The 25113-nt window shown below is 49.7% G+C and overlaps 1 protein-coding gene across 3 annotated transcripts in view; it reads left to right on the top strand.

Moving 5' to 3' along the window:
* LOC119433187 (rho family-interacting cell polarization regulator 1) overlaps nt 1–25113 on the top strand; it is a 131415-nt gene that overhangs the window by 57240 nt on the left and 49062 nt on the right. The window contains exon 1 of one of the 3 annotated variants that reach the window (XM_049658501.1): nt 19855–19982. The exons of the other annotated variants lie outside the window; for them this stretch is intronic. The gene's annotated coding sequence lies outside the window, so the exon portion shown is untranslated. Of the gene's footprint in view, nt 1–19854; nt 19983–25113 lie in introns of those variants that run through there. 3 annotated transcript variants of the gene reach the window in all.

Here is a 25113-nt window from a genome sequence, read left to right as displayed (position 1 = left end):
GAGTCCTCCAATACGGAGTCCCTCGTTCTCAGCCCGCTGAAGAGCTTTGTAGGGCGTGATACCTCGTGAATACCTTTAATGGAATGTTTGTTCGGCACAAATAGATGCACACACTCCATCTTCGAGATCAATGCGCTGGGCTATCGTTTGCCTCACTGATGCCGCGTAGTGCTTTAATGTGTTTAGACTGTTAATTGGACTCGAATTGTTTATACGATCCCTATAGATCGTACTGGGTACTCGGGGTCGCACTGCCGCATTGGGTGAAACCGTTTGGACTGTTCAGGCGAAGTCGCGCAGTCCCTGTCATATCAGCCACACCGGGCATACCGCGGTCCACCCCGCAAAGACGCCATGATGATTGGAGCATCCACCGGGGGTCTCCCTTTTGCGCGGAACGCGGCGCATGCTTCCCCCACGAGGCGATCACGTGATCGGTTCTTCCATCTCGCGCCGAAAGCTGGATCGGGCGACCCTGACGAAGGCATGAACAAGGACACGCCTTAGGATAGCAAGCTGGACTTTAGTTGGCGTACGTGCATGTGCATTTCTATTGTTAACGTGTATCAGTTGATCGTACTTAACCTCTGTCTTTTGTGAAGTATAGTCGAAATCTGTTTTTTCTTCTTCTGGCATTTTCATTGTTGCATTGGCGCCAGAATAATAACGTATACGCGTCCGATACCGCGCTGACCCAGGATGCTTATTCGTTTAGAAAACTGTTATTACAACAGTTAGCGATAAATTACTTTTGCGAAGCACAACGAGAGCGCAGTACCAGCAGGGCGATAGGATGAAGGCAACTGGGCACTTTATAGATTGTTGGCGTTTAAGCGCAGAAATGTTCGAGTCCGTCTGATCTGGTGAACAATGAAAACGGGGAATGCGAACACAGTGCCATGTCAGCGAATACTGTTTAATCACATTACTGAATCTGTGCAAGCGCTAATATTATGTAATACCGGTGTCACACGGCCACTTCCGATAGCGATCGAGCCCGATCCGGATCGAAATTCTCGATCGCGATTGGCTCCCTTCCGCAGCAAAAGAGTCAATCGCGACCGAGACATTCGCGATCGATAGTGGCCGTGTGACACCGGTATTACACCAATATAATACATGACTCCATCATACTGTGTGGCTCTTTGTAATCTATGCAGTGATGCCTCGGGCCGCGTATCTACAGGCTACTTCCGCGTATTTCTTCGGTGACTGCGAGCAGCGGAAAGTACCTGCAGCAATAGTGAATAAGCACATGGCCCTCAGCTTAATCATCTTTTAATCTCCTGTTGCCAATACGGGGCGTATCATGCGTATCATATTTTCTCGTGCTTAAATGTGTTTAATTATGACTATGAACAAGGCCAGGCACACCGAGTGACCTAAGGCCATCAAGAGCACCGCCTTCAGCCTCGGCATTGTTTCAGTGGGTCGGAGTGTAGTGATCCGAAGGGGCGCGGAGGAAGCGCTTGGACAATCACGACACGCACCTGCTTTTGTCTCCTCTTAAACAAGCTCGCCAAAGAAAGAAAGAAGGAAAGAAAGAAAGGGGAAGGGATAAAGAAAAAAGCTGCAGCTTCTATAGGTGTACAGTCTTACTGGTCTGGCGCTCGGCGTATGCCATTGTGCGTGCGCGGCGGCGGTGGCGGCGGAGAAAGACAATGCCGCTTATCCGCCGCGATGCGCTCCATTAAAAAGCGATGTCGTTCGGGACGGCTGATGCTCGGGGACGCCTGCGGGCGGCGCGGTTGCCAGGCCCGAGGCCAACGTTTTGGGCCAACAAACCGCCGTGCTGCGGCGCGCCTTCTCGCGAGAGGTTTCACTGAGTGTGATCTTTCATTTTGCCGGCGGCTGAAGGATACGGTGTTGTCCCGTTACTTTGACCCCGCATTTATCGCTCCTGGTTTGTTCTCCTCGGGCTTTTTTGTTATCCGCATCGGTTGCATGGAGTGTCCTGAACAAGCGTCATTACCGCGCGCTCTGCGAGAAATAGCCCGTCCGAATTGTAGACTTAGGTCTATATAGTTCGCTGCCGTAAATACTGCTCCGGAGGCGAAGATAGATGGACGTCGTGATGGAGCCGCTTTCGCGGGTGTAATGGCGGGTGCGGCTGCAAAAAGTGTGAAGGTGCGTGCTCCTTTTGTTCTTCTACCGAGGTTTGGTCAGTCGGAGGCGAGTATCAGTGGGTCATTGTGACGGGGGGGAGGAGGGGGGGGGGGGGTGCGATGGCAGCGCGAGAAAGACGGCGACACGTAGAGGTGCACGCAGTTACGCGTTGCGTAACACCCGCGCAGTTGCATGCGCTGAACAAGTTGGAGACAAGGACCCTCGTACCGTTTCTTGCGACTTCCTGCGCGAAAGAAATGCATGTGTACTCGTGAACATACCTCGCAGGCTTCCGAACTAAAAGAACAGAACGATGTCATGTTGAGCACCTTGTCAGCTGCGTGCCTTTTTTCCCCTGTGTGCTGCCGTTACCGTTGCGCTGTCGTAATGACCGTCGTCCAACTCACTCAAGCTCGGACCTTAGTATACCGCCACCTTCTCTCTTGGCCGTGATCTTGTGACTTGTTAGTCCTGAAGCCTCGGATAAGAGGCCGATCCTGTTGTCGCTTCCATAGCGCCCTGACGTTTTTACACTTAGACCATTGAACGTCTGCTATTGGCAGCTAAGATTTGCAGTTACCACGTGCGAACTTGCCTAAGTCCGTACTCGATTCCACCTTTGCTAGCTGACGACGGAGATGTCAAATTGCACAGGGTGGTGCTGCTTGTTTTTTTTTTTTTTTTTCAAATTTATTTCTTCAGTAGTAAAATTTCTAAAATGTGTCTTTAATGTGCGCGTGAAGAAAAGTGTCTAGCGAGAAAGATAACGAGCGAGCTGCAAAGGTCGTCCTATGCATAACTCGCCCGTGTGACATTGTCTATCTGGCCAGCTGCTGGAGGTCGGCCGACGAAAATAGCTTCTATAGCTGAACAATGTGCGAGCCTTCCCCGCGACATAAAGCTAGCGCAGCGAAAGCTTTCGCTTTGCTGATATATCGCCAGCCAACAACCTGCTGAAATGCGTAGTATTAGTTTTCTGCAAGCTCAGCAACTTTCGCCACAAGCACACGTATCGAAGTTAACTTGCTGAAATTAAGCACCCGCCGCGATCCAACTCTACTACGCCGCGACGAAACGACCTTGGTGTTGGTTGCGCAGGCGGTTTTACACAATGCGCAAGTATTTCGCATCGCATTACTGATTGCTTGCGTTCCGAAAAAGCAGCTTGTTCGTCGGGTCGCGTAGCACCGACGACAGCTGCAGTTCTTGGTGGCTCAGTATGAACAAACTGCTGCTGTGAGTTGCATGTTTCCGCTGTTTTGCAGTGCAAGCTGTTAGAGGGGACCTCAGAGTTGCATTGAGGGTGTTGGAGCCATGTTATCCAAAGTCAAAGCTTCCACGTGTTGGTTACGTCTCCATACGCTGTAACGTGTACAGCCGCCCAAACTATACGCACCAAAATGAGCGCGCGTCCTTCTAGTTTCAGCGGAATTTATAAATTGTGCTCGGTATAGCACCGTGGGTCACCGCTAAGGCACCAAAACGAAAGTGGCATGTCCATTGGGAAGGTCAGCTGTAGCACGCGCAGTGATCCGCTTTCTGTATTTGAAGGGACCCAATTCATGCCGAGCCGGTGGCTGTGTTGGTCACCGTACGCTCGAACTCGAATGGCAGCTGCTGCACGTTTATTCATTAATGTAATTTTAACGTGAAGGAGCCGCGGATTCCATATGAATCGAATGTTAGTTTGCGAGCACTCTGTCCCTGAGCCAATGTACTCAGCACCGATGAGGAAAGGTGCTGCTAGTCGATCGCAGTTCAAATCGGCCTGTTCAGTCCCTCGGCAACAAACGCCTTGGCGGCGGTGTTCTTTCTGCAGCCATCGAAGGCAACTCAGATGCATCTATTAACTGCGCACACGCAGTATCTTTTTTTTTAGCTGAAGCGGAATGCGCCGAGGGTAACGAACATGTGTTTCTTGAACTGTTAGGGCTTATGTTAGTTACTACAGTACCTTGGCATATAGCGTACGCGTACCGTGCAATACCAGAAAACGTATATAGATGGGGACGGAGATGGTGCTCAGAGAACTTCCAGTGTCCTCTGGACACCTAATTCTTGGCCTCAGGTTCATCTATCAACGGTTTCTCACTATCGTACTGTATATTAATGGATGGACCATACCACCGTCATTTTCGATCTACTTCTCTGACATTATCCTGTTATACAGAAAGCTAATCTGGCATTCTCTCCTTAGTTTGTATTTTTATTTTTTCTCAACTTCCTCTAGCCTCACTTGCTCCGGGGCGAATAGGCAGTCACGTACGCATGCGTGGCTAGAATTTGAGTTCGTCTGCGCGAAGCTCGAGCAGACGACGGCGACTGCGATTTTTCGTCTGCAGAATTTCGCCATGGAATCGGCCACTTTTCTTACACCCATCGCCTGCTATAGCGCGTAAGCCTATATAGCGCCTCTGCCGGGGCGTTGCACGATGCCGCACCGAGCTTTTCCCGGGTGCATTGGAGCGTGCAAGCGGCTGTTGTGCGCCGAGCGGAGAAAACACCCGCGTGGAATGCGGTGGCACGCACGTGCGGGCTGTCCTCCCCTGCTTCCTCCTCGCTGTGTACCTGTGCTGCTTATCGCAGCGAGGAAGCACTTATTTGCGCAGCTTTCTTCTTCCACTCCTCTCGTGCTTTGCGGCTCCTCCTCCCTTAGTTCAAGCGTGTGACGTTGAATGGAGACGCCGTGTACGGGTGCGGAAAGCGTTGTTGTTCGGCCCAGCGGTCCGTGCGCGAAGTGTACGTGGCTTCGGAAAAGTTCTGCGCAGCGCCTTTGTTAGGAGGGTGAAGTCGATCGGTAGATACGCTCGTGGTGAATTTCTGTGCAGCGCTCACAGATATGACGAAGATAAAACGCGCATGACAGGCGCTGACTCTCAACTGAAATTTATTTTCAAAAACACGAAAAAAAGAAAGAAATGCACAAATCTGAAAACACGTGATGAATCCCCCGGAACTTTGCTTTCTTCCGGGCACAGTCTCAAATGTGAAGCTCATCATTGGCTCCTATCTTGCGCTGCCACACGGGCTGATCATGTTTTTCAAAATAAAAATTACAGCGTTGAGAGTCAGCGCCTGTCCTGCGTGTATTTTCTTCTTCGTCCTATAATTGTGAGCGCTGCACAGAAATTCACCATGAACGCTTACCAACTCGCTCGGTTTTCTTTCCTAATGCGGTAGGTACGGCCGCGCAAGAGCGCTGCTTCCAGTTAAAGCAGCTGCGTTTTTTCTACCCTGTCGCCAACAATCGACGAATTGGTCTTTGGATGCCTGCTATAGTATATGTGCTGGGAAGTCCGCGCCTCATGATACGCTGCCCGCGGTTCATTCATACGGTCGAGTGTCGTGCAGGAGTCGAATCTCTCTGTCCGCTATGTCGGTGGAAGCGAGTGTGCGGTACATTCGCTGAATATACCAGATCAGTTCAGCGGAAGCCCTCTGGGTGGAGGAAGGATCAGGAAAGGGCAAACTGTCATCTTCCTGACAATATAACATGAAGCTACAAAAGGTTGTAAGCTTCGTGGTTGAAGAAAAAGAAAAAAAAAAAAAAAACATCTGGTCCGCGAATCGAACCCGGCGCCAACACCTCGCCGGGGCGGTTGCTCTATACCATCTGAGTTAACCAGGAGGCTTGAAGAGTCCATGCAGGCGAACACGAATTGAACGACAGTTCAAAGCGCAGAGACACTGAATGTGGCAGCTCAGCAAATCGGCCGAGCTTGTGCTCGTGCAATCAGATTATGGCGCTATCCAAAGCAGACTATAGACTATATATAGGCGGTCTATACTCCGGATCATCCTGTCAATTGCACTTCGCTTTCAGGCGGGACGCGTGTCGAGTGACCTCCTGAACAACACTTTGCAATGTGCTGAACGCGGTTTAAATCGTGAATCCGGGACCTCAAATGGGTGCGACGGAATGCTTACGCATTTCTGTCGGGTTTGCCGCTAAATCGCCACTTAATATTTGCGATAATAATCTGAACCCGAATCTGTACCGTGCGCCGTACCACGACTGGGTTTCTCGGCGTATTATAACGCAAATGATCAAGACGAGCTGAATGTTTGTGCAATCGCAGTCACTGAGGAACATTTAGCCCTGTCTTTAACTATACTCATTTGATGGTACCGGGGAGAGGGTCTCCAACGGCGGTCGGAGCTAATGTAAATCCGCTTTGCCTGCGTCAGGCACGCTCTGAGCCTTGACCGAATGGTCTCGGAGCGCGCTAACTGCCTAGTAACAACAGTTAACGATAAGCGGCAGTTGCAGCCGAAGCCCCGGATGATGACGTCTGTAATGGCGTATACGTGGCGCTTTCGGGAGTCGGGCGCTCTTGCGTGCGTCCGTAAACGCGTCGCCGTTAGCACACCACAACGATTGCTGCTAGCAGCGTGTAAACGACCGCTTCTCACGACCCGGTTCATCTGTAAAACGGTCTAACGAGCTGCTCGACGGTCCGAGGAATTCCTTTAATGCCCAAACCTAGTCGTAGGCATAACCTCCGCAACGCGGTCTTCTGCTATTCCATCGGCATCTTGTCAAGTTGAATACAGCAGTCGCAAACTCAGCAGTAAAAATGGCCGCAACAGTTTGTAGAGTCCGTGAGGGTCAAAGGGAATGGTTTGCTGCAATTCGATATTGATTGACGATTTTTGCATCTCCAAAACTTAATGCGCACATTGTTAGTTGTTTGATATTTTAAGCCGCCGTGGTTGCTTAGTGGCTATGGGGTTGGGCTGCTAAGCACGAGGTAGCGGGATCAAATCCCGGACACGGCGGCCGCATTTCGAGAGCAGCGAAGAACCCCAGGTGGCCCAAATTATTCCCGAGTCCCCCAATACGGCGTGCCTCATAATCAGGTCGTGGTTTTGGTACGTAAAACCCCATAATTTAATTTTGTGGTTAGTTTCATATTTTATCATTTCATTTTTCTGGACACTGCGTGGAACTGCGTCCTGGATTCCTACAGTCAAATCATATTCTATTTGATGAAGCCGCGCACTTAAAAAAAACAGACAAGTTCCCGCACACATGAAAAAGAACATTTCTAGTGGCATAATTTATCGCAAACTGCGTTGAAGTGCACCAAAAAAGCTCACGACGAAGACACGAAAAGGAGAACGTTTGGGGACGACGTTTCACGTATGACGGCCGTAGATCACGTGACGACTTCGAGCGCAGGAAGCGGGGACGCGCGCCGCCGCTTGAGCAGCTTTCTCTGTAGGGCAGTCGTGCTGTACGGAAATACCCTCTCTCTGCCGATGAGAAAGCCTCTAGCGTTCATGCGCGGCCTAGCGTAGCTTTCTATTCTTTTTTACCGTTGGCGTTCCCTTACCCCATCCTCGTGAACTCTCCGCTTCCTGCTATTCTTCTACCATTCGGCGTCCTTTTCTTTTCATTCTTTGTGTTGCGCATGGCATCGCCGCTAGAGGCGGGGCGAGCGGCATTCCTCCGCCTGGGGCAGCTGTGTCGCTCGGCATACGCCGCGCACGCCCCACAACGGTGCAGCCTTCTCGAAGCTGCAGAGATCATAGTTTCCTACATAAATTGCTAGAACGCCCGTTTACCGTGCATTGGGTGCACGGTAAAGAAACCCAGGTGGTCAAAATTCATCCGGAGTCCTCCACTACGGCGTGCCTCATGATCGTATCTTGATTTAGAAACCTAAAACCGCAGCATTTAATCAATTTTAGCGCACTTTACTGCGACTGTTGTTAGGCCCATTTACAAAGACGTCACATCTACGTCATTTAGTTCATTGCTCCTTTGACAACAGTGGTCTGGCGCTCTTAGGCCATACTTGGCCCTTGCACCACAAGACGCCAAATTCATCATCATTAGAGGGAACTCGGGCGGTAGTGCCTATAGGCTACCTCGAAAGCCGGGCTTGGTGTCCAGGCACCCTAAATGCCCAACCGCAAGAAACAAGTTTACGATGCATTTTCGGCGTCGGCCGGCTTTTATGATTTGCTAGTCAATTCTGCCGTCGGCGCTGTGATCTGCCATGGGTATAGACTTCGGCGTAGAGGGAGCGCCGTCTCCTATAACGTCGCATATTTGTTCTTGACGACGCCGGCCGACGCCGCGTGATGCCGAAAATTCGTCGTAACCTTGTTCCTTGTGGTTGGGTCTTAGGGATCTACGGGAGCGGTTATGACAGGCTTGACAGCAAGCGTGTCGGTTCAGCCAGGGGTGCTATTCTGGACATTGTCGAGTTCCGTCGTATTGTCGAATTTCGCCATCTTGACAGCTCCGATTGGCGGAGAGGGCTGCTACGGCGTCTCTGATTGACGCAAAATGCCGCCATTACAAAATTTTACAGTACGGCGGAATTCGGCGATGTCCAGAGTATCACCCCAGCATGGAGATGAATGGCGGTACGTGGATTGCGTGGCTTCAAACGGCTTTGTGACTTTTGCAGAGTGGTCATTTTCAACAAAATATTGTGTTATGAGTGAAACATTCGCAGTTATTATATACGCCTGTGCGCAGACACTCATTGCCTTGCTGTACTTACAAAACTCTGGTTGCTGGAATTTAGAAAGATGAAGCGTAATGAAATAACGCCTCGAGAACGTCTGAACGCACAAGCACTGTGATCGGCAAATCCATCGTTCAGACCCAGACAGAGCCATCAGACAGACCCATCGTTCCAATGTTAGATGAGCGATTGCAGCTTCAGTGTTCCCTCTAGTAATGTTTGCAGGAAAATCTATGGCAACGAGTGCTAAGGCGGCCAGCGTCGTGCGCGGCAGGAAGTAGTGCTGAGCCGTGAACGAAGATTTCGGCGGTAATCCGCAGTAAAAGGAAGCAAGCTTCGTGTGGAAGGGAAAAACGTTGGGCGTCTACCTAAAAGCATGCATGGCGCGAGGCTACTACGAAGGAAACTCGCACGGCTTTTGCGACCGCAAAAGAAGCTTAGAAATTAAAAATAAGCAAACAATTATGTTCTTGTTCGGGGATTACACCAATAGCGCCATCGCTCTCCCGGAGCATTTTCTGTACCAACTGAGCTGACCTGGTTAACGAGACGCAAATACTTTCTGTAGCTCACTCCACTATTGAATACTGAAATGTACTAAGTACAGTACCAGTTAATTTCGTCTGAGCAAGTTTGATGGGCTTGATATACGTATGTGGCACTAAAGAAAGCTGTCGCTGACCTAATAAAGGCAATTGTCCATTCAAATAGCACATTTCGAGAAGACAGTGTGCGTTTGCGAGAGGTAAAGAGGGACATGGGATAGGGCATGACGCTGTTTTTTCTCGCGTAGCTTCGGGGGTGTAGTCGTGCTTGAGTTCTGGTCGTTTTGAGGAATAAAATTGGCACTGTCTGTTTGTGTTTGTTTGTTCGGGGCTTTAAAAGGATGCCGCATGTTCAGTGAGTTTCAAGGGGAAAAATGTTACAGTAGGTCACGGATTTTAGCAGAGAACAATTGACGGTTTTTTCACACGGAAGAAAAATTGCGAAAAACGCGCTGTGCCTACTGTTGTGGAGGAGGTGCCGTGACGGCCTCGGTTTACCTCTTCAGTGAAGGCCGAAGAGAAACACGCGAACTAAAGCCAGGTAGCCTCGGCTCACCCTCTCCCCTTTACCATGCCGTATTTGTATTTCTTTTTCAGCTGTATTTGTGTTTTTGCTTCAGTGAGCAGTGGCCACTCTCAGACTCCGCATTTGAAATTGAGCGTAGAAGCAAGCGTGCTTGAGAGTCTAAGGAGATGTGCTCGGATTCACGGCCATGGGATGTTCTTACCCACCGTGATGTTGGCAGTGCCTCTGCGCCAAATCTTATTGTGATAGTCCTTATGATGAGAGTGCTGCGGCTGTTCATATGACTGACGTGCTTCCTTTATTCGTGGTCCCTAAAGTTGACGTGTGAAACGAGACGACTCAACGAGCTTGCTAAGTATTGAACTAATCTGTATGTTTGGAACTGGCATCCGTGTTAGTACGCGGAGAGCTCTTGCACCAACCGCCGCACTGCGGCATTTCTGTAGCGATGTGGACAGTAGTTCAATGTTGACTTAACTCACCACCCTGGCATCCTCATCTTCATGCTGATTATCTTTTACTTAGTTTTTTTTTTTTTTCGTTGAACAAGGTAACATACTGGAGTTCAGTCGTATACCACAGCAGCAGGTCAGCTTTGCTGAATATCTACGCAAAGTGACCGTGCGTGGTCCTCCGTGCACATTACGTTTGTCGTACAAGCGTGCAACGTTGTATGCTATATAGTTGTTCCATCATGTCGGCGGAAAGTAGAGCGGCCGTGCTCTCTGGCGTTTAAGTGCGTCATTTGCAAACGGAAACTTCCAGCTATATATTGGCTATAGCAGAAGGCTTGCGTTCGTTCCAGCCCTGCTTAGCCTTCTCGGTGCTCATTGCAGCCGGCTCTGTATATAGCGTGCCATACGATCGCGTCTCGCGCTCCTTGCTTAGACACGCAATTCTGCACGCGTCTTTTATAGCGGACGTGCCAGCGGCGCCGTTCGATCGGCAGAACCGCGTTCCTTCCCTTCGTGCATTCTTTGTGCCTTCACGTCTCGTCTGTTTCCACGCGTCGTCTGCATTCGCGAATTTCGTCTGCTCATTTTTATTTTATTTTTTCGTCTGCTTTCCGCCGTCTGCATCGTCGGGTGTAGCATTCTTCGGCACATCGAGAGCGTTGCTATGCGCGCATGGTGCGTGCAGCATGCAGAGCGCGCAGGACTTCGCTCCGTCTCTTCCCGGCATGCCCCGCGGCATGCGTGCGTATTCCTTGCGAAAAAGAGCGGTACGAGAAAAGAAGAAGAAATGCCCTCTGGCGGCGCGCAAAGTGGATGATCGAGAGTGCGTGCCGCTGCCGGTGCTTCATACACTCAGCAGCGTTAAACGCATAGAGCGCTGCATATATATAAACATCTCCACGAGGAAGCGCCTGCCCTGGCTTCGTTCTTGTCGTTGCTTTGTGTCGCGATTTGTTTGTTCGCGTGTGTGATCGATGTTTTCCGCGAGCGGGGTACGAACTAGCCGTATCGAGCCGCGCGAACGGGCCACGTACGCAACCCAGGTTGAAGAAACCCCGGGGGCTGCTGCGCACGGTATAACACAATGGGGGTCGCGCCTCTCTCGCGCGCCGCTTTTTCCCGTGCGATCCGAGGAATGCGCTGAATGGAGTTTTCGAAGCGGGCGAAGCGATAAAAAAAAGAAAAGAAGCAAGAAAAACGAACAAACGTTGCTCCTGTACGCTGTCGTTGCCTTTTCATGGCGCTGCAGGTTGCTCGCTGTGTACGATCGCCCTCCGGTGTAAAGGGCTTCGCCTTCGTTGGCGACTGTGTACCGGAATCAGACGTGCCGTTTCCCTCCTATCGTTCCGACTCTAAAAACAAATTGTGCAGTATACTGTGCAGCATGGCCTCCGAAATGGGGCGGCTTCTGATGTCGCCGCCCGATCTCAGAGGCCATGTGTGAAGCAGAAAGTCTGGTGTCAAGAACACTAGTGGGAAATTTAGCGCTGGTGTCTGCTTCCGTGGAGATGAACGATGAGGAGTACGGGGATTCTTCCAAAGCTGTCATTCTTCTTACTTTGAACGACCATCTCGCAGCTAATTTTTCGTTGGAAGTTTACTCGCTGTAGCAAAGTTTAGCTTCATTTGACCTTTGATTTTTTATTATTCGACTGTTTTTGTCATAAAGAAAAAGTAATTGTTCGCAAACATTACCCGCGATGAATGGTTTTGAAGAGAATGCTAGCCACTTTCTTCTGGGCCCCGTCGTGATAATTTAGCTGATTTTAAACGCGTTCCATTATCAAGCGTTCATTTCTTCTGTTTTAGGTTGTACATTCCAAGTTGTAGGTTGTGGTCGTCTGGCTTAGGTCGTAGTTGGTTATAGGTCTGCTGTAGGTTATAGTTAACTAAACTTACAAAGGTCGTGCAAGGTTTGTACCTTCGTGCTGCATGTTTGCTCGCATTACTTCTTTCGTTCTTGTTAGCCTTCACGAACCTCGTTACATCTATTATTTGCTTCTGTCTTAATTAGTACGTAGTAAGGTCGTTCTACTTAGACAATGTATTAAGTACGCAATATTTTGTAATTAAGAGGAATTTTCTAATGATGATTAACATTTGCACGAGCATATTTGTGTCCTGATTGCTCCATGATTCTCGAACCTTTTACAGGTGCACATTTTCAATTGTAGAGGTATCAGCAGTGTTTACCCATTACCCATCTCATTGTGCTTTCGAGGTTTTCGTAATTTCTCAGCATTGCCGAAGGTACCATCGATGTTTATAAAGTTTACAGTTATTGTTCCGATGCAAATATATAATCTATTTCCCCTTCAAATGCCCAAATATAGGCATTACGTAACGGGGTGCCAATAAAGGAAATCAAGAGCTAACGCGTTTTTTTTAATAAGCAAAATTAGATACAGCGAGAAATGTAGAGCGATAAACAAGCGAATAAAAGCAGCAGTGAACTTGTCTGTGGCGCGAAATGCATTTTGTGAAAAGGGGGACAGAAGAGAAGAGACAGTGAAGCGCACCTGGCATTGGCGCTTCACTGTCTCTTCTCTTCTGTCCCCTTTTCACAAAATGCATTTCGCGCCACAGACAAGTTCACCTAGGAAATATCAGCACCAACTTGCCCAAGAAGAAGTTCTTTTGAAAAGCAGCAGTGTTTCGGCGGTTGTTTTTCAATTGAGAAATAGAGGAAACATTTTAATAAAGCGTACAGAAAGAATAACAAGGACAGGCTAGCGACCCGCACGGGTAATTATATATAATTCTTATTAGTGATGATACTATTCGTATGGTAATGATATAATACTGATTATCAACATCATTATTCTCAAAGCGTCAGAACCCGCGTTAATATTGGCCATTATTTGAGGAAAATCGTGCTTATTACCTTTACATTGTGAAAAACTTGAAGCTTTATAAAGATGGTCAAGTTTCAAAACGTAGCTTTGGCGAACGTTGCACAGTTCTATGAGAAAGGTGCAGTTGTGTCGGGATCTCCTCCCTTTCGAGCCCCTTTTGTGCGCCGATTGAAGCGCACCTGGCATCGGCGCCTTCGCGGTGTAGGCATATTTCTTGCGTCGTTCACAAATGACCCGCAGGCACGTTCTCGCATGGGTCGGCGTTTGCATCCGCTGCTGCGCGTGCGCTTTGCGGCTGCGTCGCCCAAAGCGTCGATATATAGCGCCCATGCTTGTGTCGTGTTTGCGCGCCTGTAAGCGTCCCCCGCCTTTCCTCTGACTTGAGATTGCGAGTTGTACCGATTGTTTGCAGTGGTTCCCGAAGAGTGCTGTCTGAAACCCGTTTCTGTCGCATGCGCCTCCGAGCCTTGCACGGAGACTTGGTAATCTGCAAATGACGTTAAAAGTACGCGTGGGTGTACAACGACGCCATCTTAAAAGTCCAGTACTAGCTTTTGGTGACGTCATGAATGTTTATAGCGTCCGATCGGTAATGGATAACGGGTTATGTGGATATATAATGGTTGCTTTTTTTGTAATTGTGGCGCATCTGAAGCTGTTCTGCCATGTCATTAAGCGAGCGTCGTCTATTTCTTACCGCAGATATCCCTCGCTCGTTATGGGCAGTGCTCAGTCGCCTGCTATCCGCTAAGGTATTAACTTACTGCAGTTTGTATCGTTTTTCAATAGTCTTATTCCCTAACGAAAAGTGTAGACAGTCGCTGTACAGAAATAAGCAGCGCCGCGCTAGTAATGTGGGCCACACCAGCGTGGGAACTCCTCTACATCGGCTGAATAATAAAAAAACTAAGTAAATAAATAAATAAATACTTCACGCAGCCTCTCTCTCCTTTCATGCTCAGTCGTCTGCACTCGCGCTTGCAGACGGCAACCACAAATAGCTGCCCCGCTCGATCGTCTGCAGGCGCGTGCAGACAATACGCGTAGAAACGCAGCTCTGTTACGTCGTCGCGGTCGAAGCCCTGTAACGATTCGGGCGGAGTAATCGAACTGTGACGCAAACAGGTGCGCAGCGCTATACTTAGCTCGAACAAAATGAACACGCCTCCAAAGACTGTTCGCTCCTTCAGTCGTGGAAAATTGACTTTTCGATTGACATCACCACATGCATGGTGTGTGCGCGTGCGTGCGTGTGTGTGTGTGCGCGTGCGTGCGTGCGTGCGTGTGTGTGTGTGTGCGTGTGCGTGCGTGTGCGTGTGTGTGTGTGTGTGTGTGTGTGTGTGTGTGTGTGTGTGTGTGTGTGTGTGTGTGTGTGTGTGTGTGTGTGTCGTTGTACGCTGCAGTTTCAGTTTGTTAGGCGCGTAGACGCTTTCCTGCAACCTGTATTTACCACCCGTATGATTACGTTAAAGGTGACGCAGGTTATACACGCTACTTTGGTATATCGAAGTTTCGTTTTCTTTTCTTTTCTTTTGAAGGTATAATGAAACGCTTGCGCCTTGTAAGTGACCTGCGCGAGGCTTGGCGACTCTGCGGAGCGGGGAAGTTCCGCGTATACGGCGGCTGTGCGTCATCCCGCGCACCGGAGTGCGTGCAATCCGTCTTCCTCCATCACGGTCGTTCCACGAACGGCTGGCGAGTATACTAATGTGTACTTTGTATCAGATTGAGGCCTTTGTGACCTTGCCACCGCAGACTCGGCTACTAAAGACATTAACCTTCTGCTCCATACGCTTAATGCGCGCAGGATGAAGCCCTTTATATATATATATAATCAAAACTCAATATTCCAACAAGTCTTTCTTCGTATTCATTCTTCACCATCTTCTCTTCAGCTTCGCACGCAGACGATTGGAACTACATGTAGTCTGCAGCAGAAGTGATCGTCACGCTGTGTGTCAGCTACACCGAACAGTTACAAAGGCATTATATAAAGTGAGCTATAGGTAATGATATAGCTGCTCTGATAGGCATAATGGCGTGATCAAAAAGGTGGACTCCCGCAAGGTGCGCTGCTGTCTCAGTTCGCATAAAGTTCCCTATACAGGAAAAGTACCGCCATCCTTTGATCAACGCCACTTCTCTCTCCCTGTATCTCTGATTGGACGGTGATAGCGCGTGCATTCACTTCTTCGCTTTAGAAGAGGAGACGGCGGAGGAAAGAGTAGATGGCGGTACTTTTACTATATAGGGACTTTAAGTTCGCACTCGTCGTCTGTTACTGTGCCCAGCTTTCGGGGCACGTAGCAGACGACGTTCCCACGGCGGTGGATCTGTGGCTGTGCCGTTCTGCAGCTGCTGAGCACGATGACGCGGGTTCGATTCCATGGGCACGGTGGCGGCATTCCGATTGAGGCGGAACGCGAAAACGCTCACCCGAGGTGGCCAAGAGTAATTCGGAGTACAGCGTCTCTCATAGCCCGTGGTGTTAAGGGGTCAAATATACTAAGTCGAATTAGACTGCAATATCGGGCTTCTGTAATAATGAATTCCTCATGTGTAGCAAGATGGAAAATCTGAGTGGCGCCGCTTCTGGCTGATTCACACGGAACGGCAGAGAGGGAGGTCACGTGGAGATCACGCCATCTCGTCCGTTTTGGAGCGGAAGATTCAAATTGAGGCACAGCAGCGGGACCTTTGGTAGCTTCTAGACGTATAACCGTTCGATCCAACTCGGCTTAATATTTTCTTTTATTGTCCTCTTAAACTCCGTGATTTGATTTTTCGATATTTTCACGCGCGAACATTTAGTCAATGTCGCGTCCTCCGGACTAACTTGTACCTTGTGCCGCGGACGCAGTGCACATAGCTATTGTATCGCCACTTCTAATTTCCGTTTCCCCGTCCCGCCCCTTCCGTTAATATCTATGAAAAGAAGCAGGCTTCAGACATGCCTTTTCAAACCAACTTTTTCCTTTCTGCTCATTAAAGCTTTCTCTCGCTCAGCGATCGCTGTAAATTGCAGTTCATATTGTACTCAGCATTGTTCACTGTTAGCAGTAGTTATGTAGCGCTCTCTTCTGTAGTGTTTCTTTTTTAATTCTTAAATCGAGTTACCGTTGTTGTCAGGGTCCAGTCCGGCGTACCAAAGGCGCAGCTTTGTTTCGCGGTCTATCAGTCGAAGCTGTGCTCGCGCCGGCGTACGGACTCGGTCCTTACTATCAGCACACGGCGGGCACGTTCGGTTTACCCGAAACGAGAACTATAGCCTCGGCTTGTAGCCGGGCGCAACAGACCTGACCGTAAACGCGCGGTACAGTCCATTGTGTTGTGCTACCGTCCTTGCCCTTTCCCCCGCCTGCAGCCAGCCTTCTACGTTGGCGAAAAACAATGGACCCAGCGCCGTTTCGCTGTCCGCTCGTTTTGCTCCAAGTGTTTTCGTTACTGCTAGCTGCGGTGTGTTGTCCCCCTCTGGTTGCGGTTTTCTTTTCTGCCCCCTATTTTGTCCAGATAAGCGGCTAACGGCGCTGCCAGCATCGCAGGTCGCAGCACGTTTCGCACGCTTCTACGTGCTTCCGCGATATCGCGCTCCATCGTCGCCGTCGTAGTAGCAGCACCCGCTGGGAATAGGCCCTCACCGAGCGCATGCAGGTCGTGTCTTGTGCGTGAAAGGGCGACCGGGGAGGGGGGTCTCGTTTGGGTGTGTTTGCATACCACGCGCTCACTATACTACGCGCGTGCGGAGGGAGAGAGCGAAGAAGAAAAAAAGTGGGGTTTGACGAGCGCGCTGATGGCGTATCTCTTTCGCTGCTCTCGTTACGTTCTCCTTGGCGAGCGGAGAAAGCTACGTAGGAGGCGCGGCCAGGCGAGTGCCTTGTGAGACACCGTATTGCTCGAATGAAACGCTCGAGTTGAATGGGAGGGGAGTCCGGAGTGACCGAGCGTACGTGTTTTCAATACGTAGACGGCGAGCCAATGTGAAAAGGAACATCAGATTTGCGGGCAGTCGGTAGTGTTTTTTTTTTTTTTTTTTTCTGCACCGAATTAATGGAGTCACAGTTTCTAATGCTTAATGCTTCTTTCGGGCCACTGTGATGTGATAGAAATAAGAGATTATATCATTCGTTGAGCATCCGTCGACACCCGCGCGAGTTCTTATCTGTGGTCATGTCTGATCGAGATATGACTTCATGATATTGCTGGTCCTGCATGCCCACGAGATTACGACGTCACGTATGGTCAGGTGAAGCACAATAGCATGACAGCAATGGCGTGACACTGCAGCGAACAAATGTAGAGACTTGTGCGAGTTGGAAGTTCCAGTTGAAACGTTGGAATTGAAATTCAGGCGCGTTGTGTGTCTTTCTTTGTGTGTCCTCGTCTTCCACGCTGCGCTCGTGTTGTCATTGCAGGGCGTTGTGGTGGAGACCACTGCGCAGTCCAGCGCGTCCGTCGCGCCATCCGTACACCACTGTTCTCCTGTCACGTGTCTCTCGACGTCACATACCTCCTCCGCCCCTCATTGCGCGACAGCTCCGTCGTCCTCACTTCGCCAGTCGCCTCCACCCAGGACAGTCTTTCCTACAAAAAAAAAATAAAAAATTAAAATAAATAAATAAATAAAAAATCTGGGGTATTACGCACCGAAACCACTATTTGATTCACACCGTAGTAGGTGGACTAAGGATTAATTTTGACCACCTGTGGTTCTTTAACGTGCACCTAAATCTAAGCTTACACCAGCGGTTTTACACATCGCCCCCATCGACATGCGGCTGCCGCGGCAGGGTTCGAACCCGTGGCCTCAGGCTCAGCAGCACAACGCCATATGCACTATGCTCGTGTGGCTTCCCTGCATCGCCGAACCCGAAATGTTTATCTACTAAATTCCATCTGATTCAAAAGCTTCCATCAGGTGGATCCATCAACACGCTAGAACCATATAGCAAATTACATGAGTGATCTTCTGGTGTGCATAGATTGCAGACGTTTTCAACACCGATTAAGTCTTTGTTGTTGTTGTTGTTCATTATTAGTGCGTATGTGCGCGCGTGTGTGTATATAAGAAGTTTATTTTACAAAGAAAACTGTTGTGAGTTCCGAGGTTTTCTGATTGAAAGGGCAAATAGGGAAAGGAAGGTGCACTGGCTGCCGCATGGAGGATACCAGCTGAACGATTGTTTATCGTTGCGGGAGGCGGAAGTCGCGTGTGAAACAGAAATGGGGGCTACCAACGCAGGGGGGCCAATTAGTAAATTTTTCGCGCGAATGCTTCAAGGAGATGTTACGATGATGCAAATGTGTCCACAATTCGTTTCGCATTCTCCGCCAAACATAATGCCTTAAAGGAAGCCTCCATCGGAATAATAATAATAATAATAATAATAATAATAATAATAATAATAATAATAATAATAATAATAATAATAATAATAATAATCGTGTTCGACTCCTTCGCGAACGAGATTGCTTGCTTGCAAGCTTTCTAGTCATTCACATGCTGTCAGTGTTCTCTTTCACCGAATGCATATACAGTTAATACAAACAAATACGGCCGAATGCGTTCACCCACTGAAACTCGGCGCGGTTACTAGCTGCAGCCGTTGCGCGTGTGTGCATGGGCGAACGCGTCTACCGCTGCCATTTTATCTGGCGCGATGTGGGTCACGGGACAGTGTCTCGCCGCCTCTCCGCCGACGTGACCGATGATGCGCGCCTCAACCTTTGGGAATTGGTTTCGGCCACCTTTGTGTGTGCAAGCGAGCGTCGTCGAGTCGCGGACACCTATACGACATATCAGCGCGCGCGCACACACGCTGATATTCGAAGCCTCGACATGGCAGCAACCCCTTCCCTCCCATCTATACTAGACACAATGGACCCGCACATGGAACGCTGCCAACGGCGCTGGGTTTCATGCAAGGATTGCTGGGGCGACACGATACGGTTTGGTGCGAACTTATACCGGAGCAAAAGATGGCGCAGCAATAGCTCGGCCAACGTGGGCACGACCTCACGATGCAGCGCGGAAAACGACTGTGCACGGACAAATAAACTGGACACACGAAGCGCTTCGTGTGTCCAGTTCGTGGTATACCATGCCAAACCAAGTTGCTCAGTGGACGTGACGTTAAAAGTACAGACCTCGAGCTGTACTTGTCGTAATCTGATTGACTCTAACTACTTTAATTTTAACATTTTAAGTATAGGGGGTAACCATGTCTTCGCCTTTCTCTAGCGCCCGCGCTCGCACGCATGACCCATGGAAACACAATTGCGATTTCGATGCGAAAGAGTGAAATTGCCGCCATTTTCCTTCTGCGTTAAGGATTTGTGCTTTCGCGAGACCCCCCTCTGTTGATATATGCCCTCTGTCGGAAATAAGGTTTCACTTGTTGTAATCGGCCACATTTGTGTCCTGCTGCCTTTGTGTTTTGCCCTTATGGACATCGGCGTTACGCAGATCACTAAACCCCCGAGGACAATAATGAAGCCCCGCAAAGCCCATTCACAACGCAAACGGTGGCCAATGCGACAACAGCTCCGCACGTATATATAGTTACACCTGTAATTTGCTTAGTTGTCGAACGACTGTTGCGCCAGGCCGTGTGTCCCCCTCGTGATCGTTACATGAGACACCGCGAACAATCCCCCGTGCTCCTCCACCATGCTCAAAGAAAGGCGCTCATGGAAGGCTGCCAAGGGAATATGCCCGCGGCGTCCAGCGTGCGCGCATGTTCGCTGTACACAGAGGCGGGAATACGGCGCGCGCGGGCAATTTCGCGTTTGCGCAGTTTTGTGTGCGCGCCTATACCTGAGAAGAGGACGAGACGGCGAGCGCTGCTGCGACAGTATACGCGGAGAGCGCTCGCCGCCGAGCCTGCGCGCCAGTTCTCGTACGGATGTATACGGGCAGGAGAGACCATTCTCTACGTCACGTAGCACGTCACGGAGTATACAGTCACGTGAGCGACGCAGATAAGGAGGTGGCCAGTAGCGCAAGAGACTGTTCCGTGAGTACCGTCGGATGCACTTAATATGCTTGCAGCGCCATGCTGTCACATCGACAGTAATTGCTGAGATATGTATAAATTGTTTTATTTTTTGTTGGGGCTGTTCAGAAGCAACGCAGTCGCTGCTTCCTTTGTGTGGTATGCATTGAAGATGTCCCAGCTTCATTCTTTCCGCCGTTCTTTCGTGCTCTTTTTGATGCGTGTAAACGGCATACGCACCAAGTTTCTCAACAAGACGTCAGTGGCAACTATACATTAGGCACTTATTTAGGTCTCAATTTCAGCGCGGCGCTTGGGCGTTTATTTGGCGCCGTGCGACCTGTATTGGGGCAGCGCGCCTCTATTTAGTTACTGCTTCAAGCAGCCGCAATGTACGCGCTTGTTTCGGCCGTTAGTTCGCCTTGGGGATCGGAATACGCGAAGTAAATGTACCGATGACGGGCTTACATGTATACGCCCGAAATGCGCCGCTTGTGGTTAGTACTTTAAGCAGTTCAGTCCTGCAGGATTCCACGAGGTGGAAATATATTCGCGAAATTAAAACATTTTTGTTTCATCCACCTGACTTAGTGCGTAAGCTACCTCGGACGGGAAACATCGCTGGCGATAAAGTTAGCTTCGGTAGATGGCGACATTTTATTTCATGCTTTCCACTTTAGCGTGTATATTCGCTGTAGAGCGTAGATTCCAACAAAAATTACCAGAGGGAAGTCTACCATGTCAATGATGGCTAGCGCTTGGGTTTGTCTCATCTTCATGTTTTGCGGTTTAAAATGTTCTTATGACGTTATTTATTATTCCTTATCTTCATTTCCAAGCACCAAGCGTATCTAAGCGTTAAGCAGTTATAAGCTATAGGTATTGGGTTATCACGGTTTTTCGTAACTTCACGCGGCTGCCTGTAACACCATGACTGCTTGTAACATCGCGTTTGAAGCCTTGGAAACAAAAAATAACGCTAAGGATGAAAGCTAAGAACACGGACAAATGTAAATGCACATTGAAGCTCACCGTGTCGTTCTCAATGTGCCTTTGTCCTTGTCCTTAGCGCTGTTCCCACTCACAAAGTGTCCCCAGTGCGCGGTGATGTTATATTGAATGTCAGTCTTAAGCATCGGCTACGTAAACATTAGTTGGGTGTATACGATAGGGGTTGCTATATGTCATCTGAAAGGGGTACATTGCAATGGAGCTGCTTAGCGCTGTCATTGACTCGGAGCTCTCCGAATCTGTGTCTTTTTTTTTTTTTCGTCGGAAAGAAAGCCGCCATTGTCGGTATTTACCGCGCTGCCTGCAGACGTGTGTGTAGGCAGCGGTGTGTGTGGCAACCAGCGGCACAAAGGCGGCGCGACTTTCTCCGGAGAAGGCGATCCCGTCCGTGGTCGTCGAAGAAGCCGTCCGCATTCTTGCTGCCCTTGGGAGGATGAGCGCAGCAGCCCTCGGGGTTACGCGAATGCTCGCCCGCGTTTCTTCTCCAAGGCCAGCGGCTCTCTCTCTCTCCGAGTACACACACACACTTCACCACCGCGAGGCACCCACGACTGGCAGCGGTGTTCGCGTGCCGACGCATCCTCTCAACCCGGCCGCCTTCTTCGGTGCGCCTGCGCGCCCGCTTTTGTCTTAAGTACACCCGGAGTATGCAGGAAGAAAGAAAGGGCGCCGGGCAGCCATGCGTCTGGCCCACGTAGTTGGAAGCGCGTTCAGCGAGTCGTTACAAGAGACGCGCGCAGTGCGGCAAAAGCTGCGCGTGCCGCCGCCAGCCCAGGAACGAGGTCCTGTCGCGTGCCGCGCTCTTTAGCTTAGTGCTGACGTACTGGCGTACAGCTTTCGCAGATTTCGCCGGACTCGTAGCATTCGCCACACTTCTGGTGCCCAATGACTTGCTTATCCAAACATGGCAGCGAGCCTATATACCGATTATATCTGTCCCGCTGTGTTGTTCCGCGGTACCACATCGTCTCCTCTCTATCCCTCTCATCTTTTTATTTAATAAACTGTATCATCATCGTCATCATCCCTCTGAAGCAGGTGACGCTGTAAAACGTACGTGCTCTGTGAAGTCATGCAATTCTGTGTCGGAGCTCTGGAAAAGGCTAATTAACGCACTCACGCAGCGCTTATAGTGAGTCAGCGCCACCAGTTTTCTCCGTCCGCAGACCTTATTATAACGCTGTACACTTTGTGGTCGAGTAGTATTGCAGTATACGGGACTTGTGTGTATCGGTCACCCGACTTCACGCCGACACCTATACATTGCGCCACAATCGTGTGCTATAGCGCCGAAGTGTACGACGCCATAGTCTCTCAAACAGAATGCATCGCTCCTGAACTGCACGGTTTTGGGCGACGTATTTAGGGAAACAAAACACAAATGTGGCACGTGCGTTTAGCGACAGTGTGAACCACCTGTGGTGAGCGTGGGTTCACTTGTCTTAGGCACCCACGTTTTCTCTTTTATTTCATTCGAGGCGTGTGTTGGCTGGCAGAAGAGGCGCATTACTGTAACAATTCTGTTTCGACCTTCTATAGTTCGCTCCTGATAGTGCACGTGTGTGTGCGCTCGCTCGTGTTAGGAGATGTTTTATTTACGCCGATAAGTGCGCGCTGCAAGCTCTCGCGTGTCGACGTCGCACGTGCCCGAAATATATCGGTCGAGCTTGGCGCACGGTTTACGCTGACTGTCCCTGCTTACGATCAGTCAGTGGTGCGAGGCGATATGTAACCCACATTTTCATTGTATCAGGAGAAAGACCTACGCATCTGCGTGTGGCGACGATGTTGTTGACTTGAAAATTTTGTCCTCTGCTGCGTTGGCGGTTTACGCGTTCCGTGGTTTGCGCCTTCTGCTCTTGCGTTAAGACTGTAAGAAATGTATATCACCCACCTATTTGGCACCGATTGACGTTCTCTCAGCGGTGAGTGAGAGCGTCGCTGGCACCACACCTGTTTGCCTTTGGTTGGATGGCACGACAGACGCGGGGGAAGGCAACGAATGTTTATACATATGGCCTGAGTTTTTTTTTTTTTTTCCTCAAATTTCGCTGCAAGGTCACATCTGTTGGTCTGAAGCGTTCAACAAAACATTTCGCATCTTTGCTTGTCTTGCTTATCTAGTAAAAGAATAAAAATTAAGAACTATATACGTATCATGTATACCTCGCATAGTACGGCAACTAAAGGTCCAGGAAACCGTTACAAACTAATGCCAGCGATTTCACCGAACAATGTTTTTTTAACTTTTACGAATCTTGAGCGAGAACAAATCGACGCGTAAGCGCATTGTGTTCTTCTAAGTTTGTCTCCGAGTGCAGGGTATAGCTAACAGGGCTCAGTCTAGTTAAATTCCCTGTGTTACCCATATCACCTCTCTCTCTCTCTCGTGTTGGAATAACGACGCCTCCTGAAAGACTATGCGTGTTGTTGGGGATCCTGGACAATACATTCCACTAATCACTGACGCAGCTTCTGCACGAAGAAGGCCTTCACGCATTTGCGTATATGTTATGCCGTATGACGGACCGTGCGAATAAATGGAAAGAAAAAGACGTCACTGTGCTCTCCTTTTGAACAGAAGAGTACAGTGACGTATACAGAACTCCGAAGCCAAACGTTCGTAAGCGAGGTGTTCTGGGGTGACAGGTAGCACTTGCCGAGCGCACACGCAGTAATGAACGCATAACGTTTAAGTATAGCTCACGAGACAGCTGCGCATGTCACTGACTGACAGCCGTGGTCGGCCTTGATTCAGAGCTCTGCGCTATAAGAACGAACTCGTCACCTGTAATGGTACTGAACGACCTCGGTGGATGCCTAACCTGCCAAAAAGTAAATTACGAAAGGGGAAGAGAAGGTCAGTGTTGTGTTCCGAGTAAATGATACCAATCTGTCTCGTGCGCCCTAATTAAAGTGCGGGAAGCCGCGGCTGGCCTTGCGGTCACTCGATCGCGAGGGGGAAATATATAGTTCTCACAGAGTTCTCTCACAGTCCCTGAGGGGGCGCTGTCTGCCGTGCGAGATTGTAGTAAGGTTATGCTGTGCAAAGAACCGTTTTCGCTTGCGACTAAAGTCGGCTTTTTGTCGTCTTTGTATAATCCAGTCGTGACTGACCTTTGCGGTTAGAGCAGCGCCAAGTTCGGTCGTGAGGTGTCCGGTGTTTTAATTATGCGTCTGCGCCACCAAGACGCACAAGTGCCACGTAAAAGGCTACTGTTATACAGAACTTACATCTCTTATCTTACGGCTCTTTTTTTTCTGACAGGTACAAAATATGGCTGTAAGGAGTTTCTCGTGCACTGTTGAGATAAGCCAGTCCCGTGGCCACGCACCCCTTGGGGCGTAGTTAGTCTTACCGGGCTGTTGGGTGATACGTCGATCTGAATCGCGGAAGACTGCAGTGCTGTATATACAACTCGGTAAACAAATTGGTCACAAATACGCTCGAGGGATATCGCAACAGAAGCTCACCGAGTTCGCGCGCAGTCTTTAAGCTATCGTCTGATACCTAGGTGGGAACCAACCCCATATCTCGGTATAGATCACAGAACGGGCTCACGGTGAGCCCGTAAGGATTAGCGCGCAGTGTTTGCTGTTATACCTCAAGTACGTGCCCGACTTAATATCGCATTGCTCGTTTCCGTCTGCTGATGAAGGCGCAGAGTTTCGCGTTTCGCAATTTGTTTCTGTTGTGCCTTTGGTTTGGGATGTCTACGTGCATGTGTAGCTCGCTGGAGGCGATAATGAGACGACGAAATGTGCGCTCTTATCTCTCGATGTTGACAGAGTCCATTTCTGCGTATCAGCTGCGGTCACATTGGCCCCTTCTAGCCCTTTGCAACCTGGAAGCCCTTCTTCACCGCATTCCTTTCGCGCCGCTCTTCGCCCCCATTCTCCTCTTCGTCGTTGGCCTTGGTGCTAGACCGAATGCTTTCACCTTGGCCAGCGGGGGCGGTTGTGTGTGCCTCGAACGCCTTTTGTCTCCTATATAGTGCGCGTTGTACGCGCAAGTGCTGTATATGTGCCGATGCGCTTCGCCGCCGCCACCTTCGGTGGAGACTCGTGGGTGGGCGGTGAATCCCATGGGCGCATGCGCAGGAACTTCGTAAGTAAGATCGCTGGTATAAACGCAGGTGAA

The sequence above is a fragment of the Dermacentor silvarum genome, chromosome 11 (genome assembly GCF_013339745.2).
Source record: "Dermacentor silvarum isolate Dsil-2018 chromosome 11, BIME_Dsil_1.4, whole genome shotgun sequence".
Taxonomy (NCBI): Eukaryota; Metazoa; Arthropoda; class Arachnida; order Ixodida; family Ixodidae; genus Dermacentor; species Dermacentor silvarum.
This window is presented reverse-complemented; position numbering and strand designations above follow the sequence as displayed.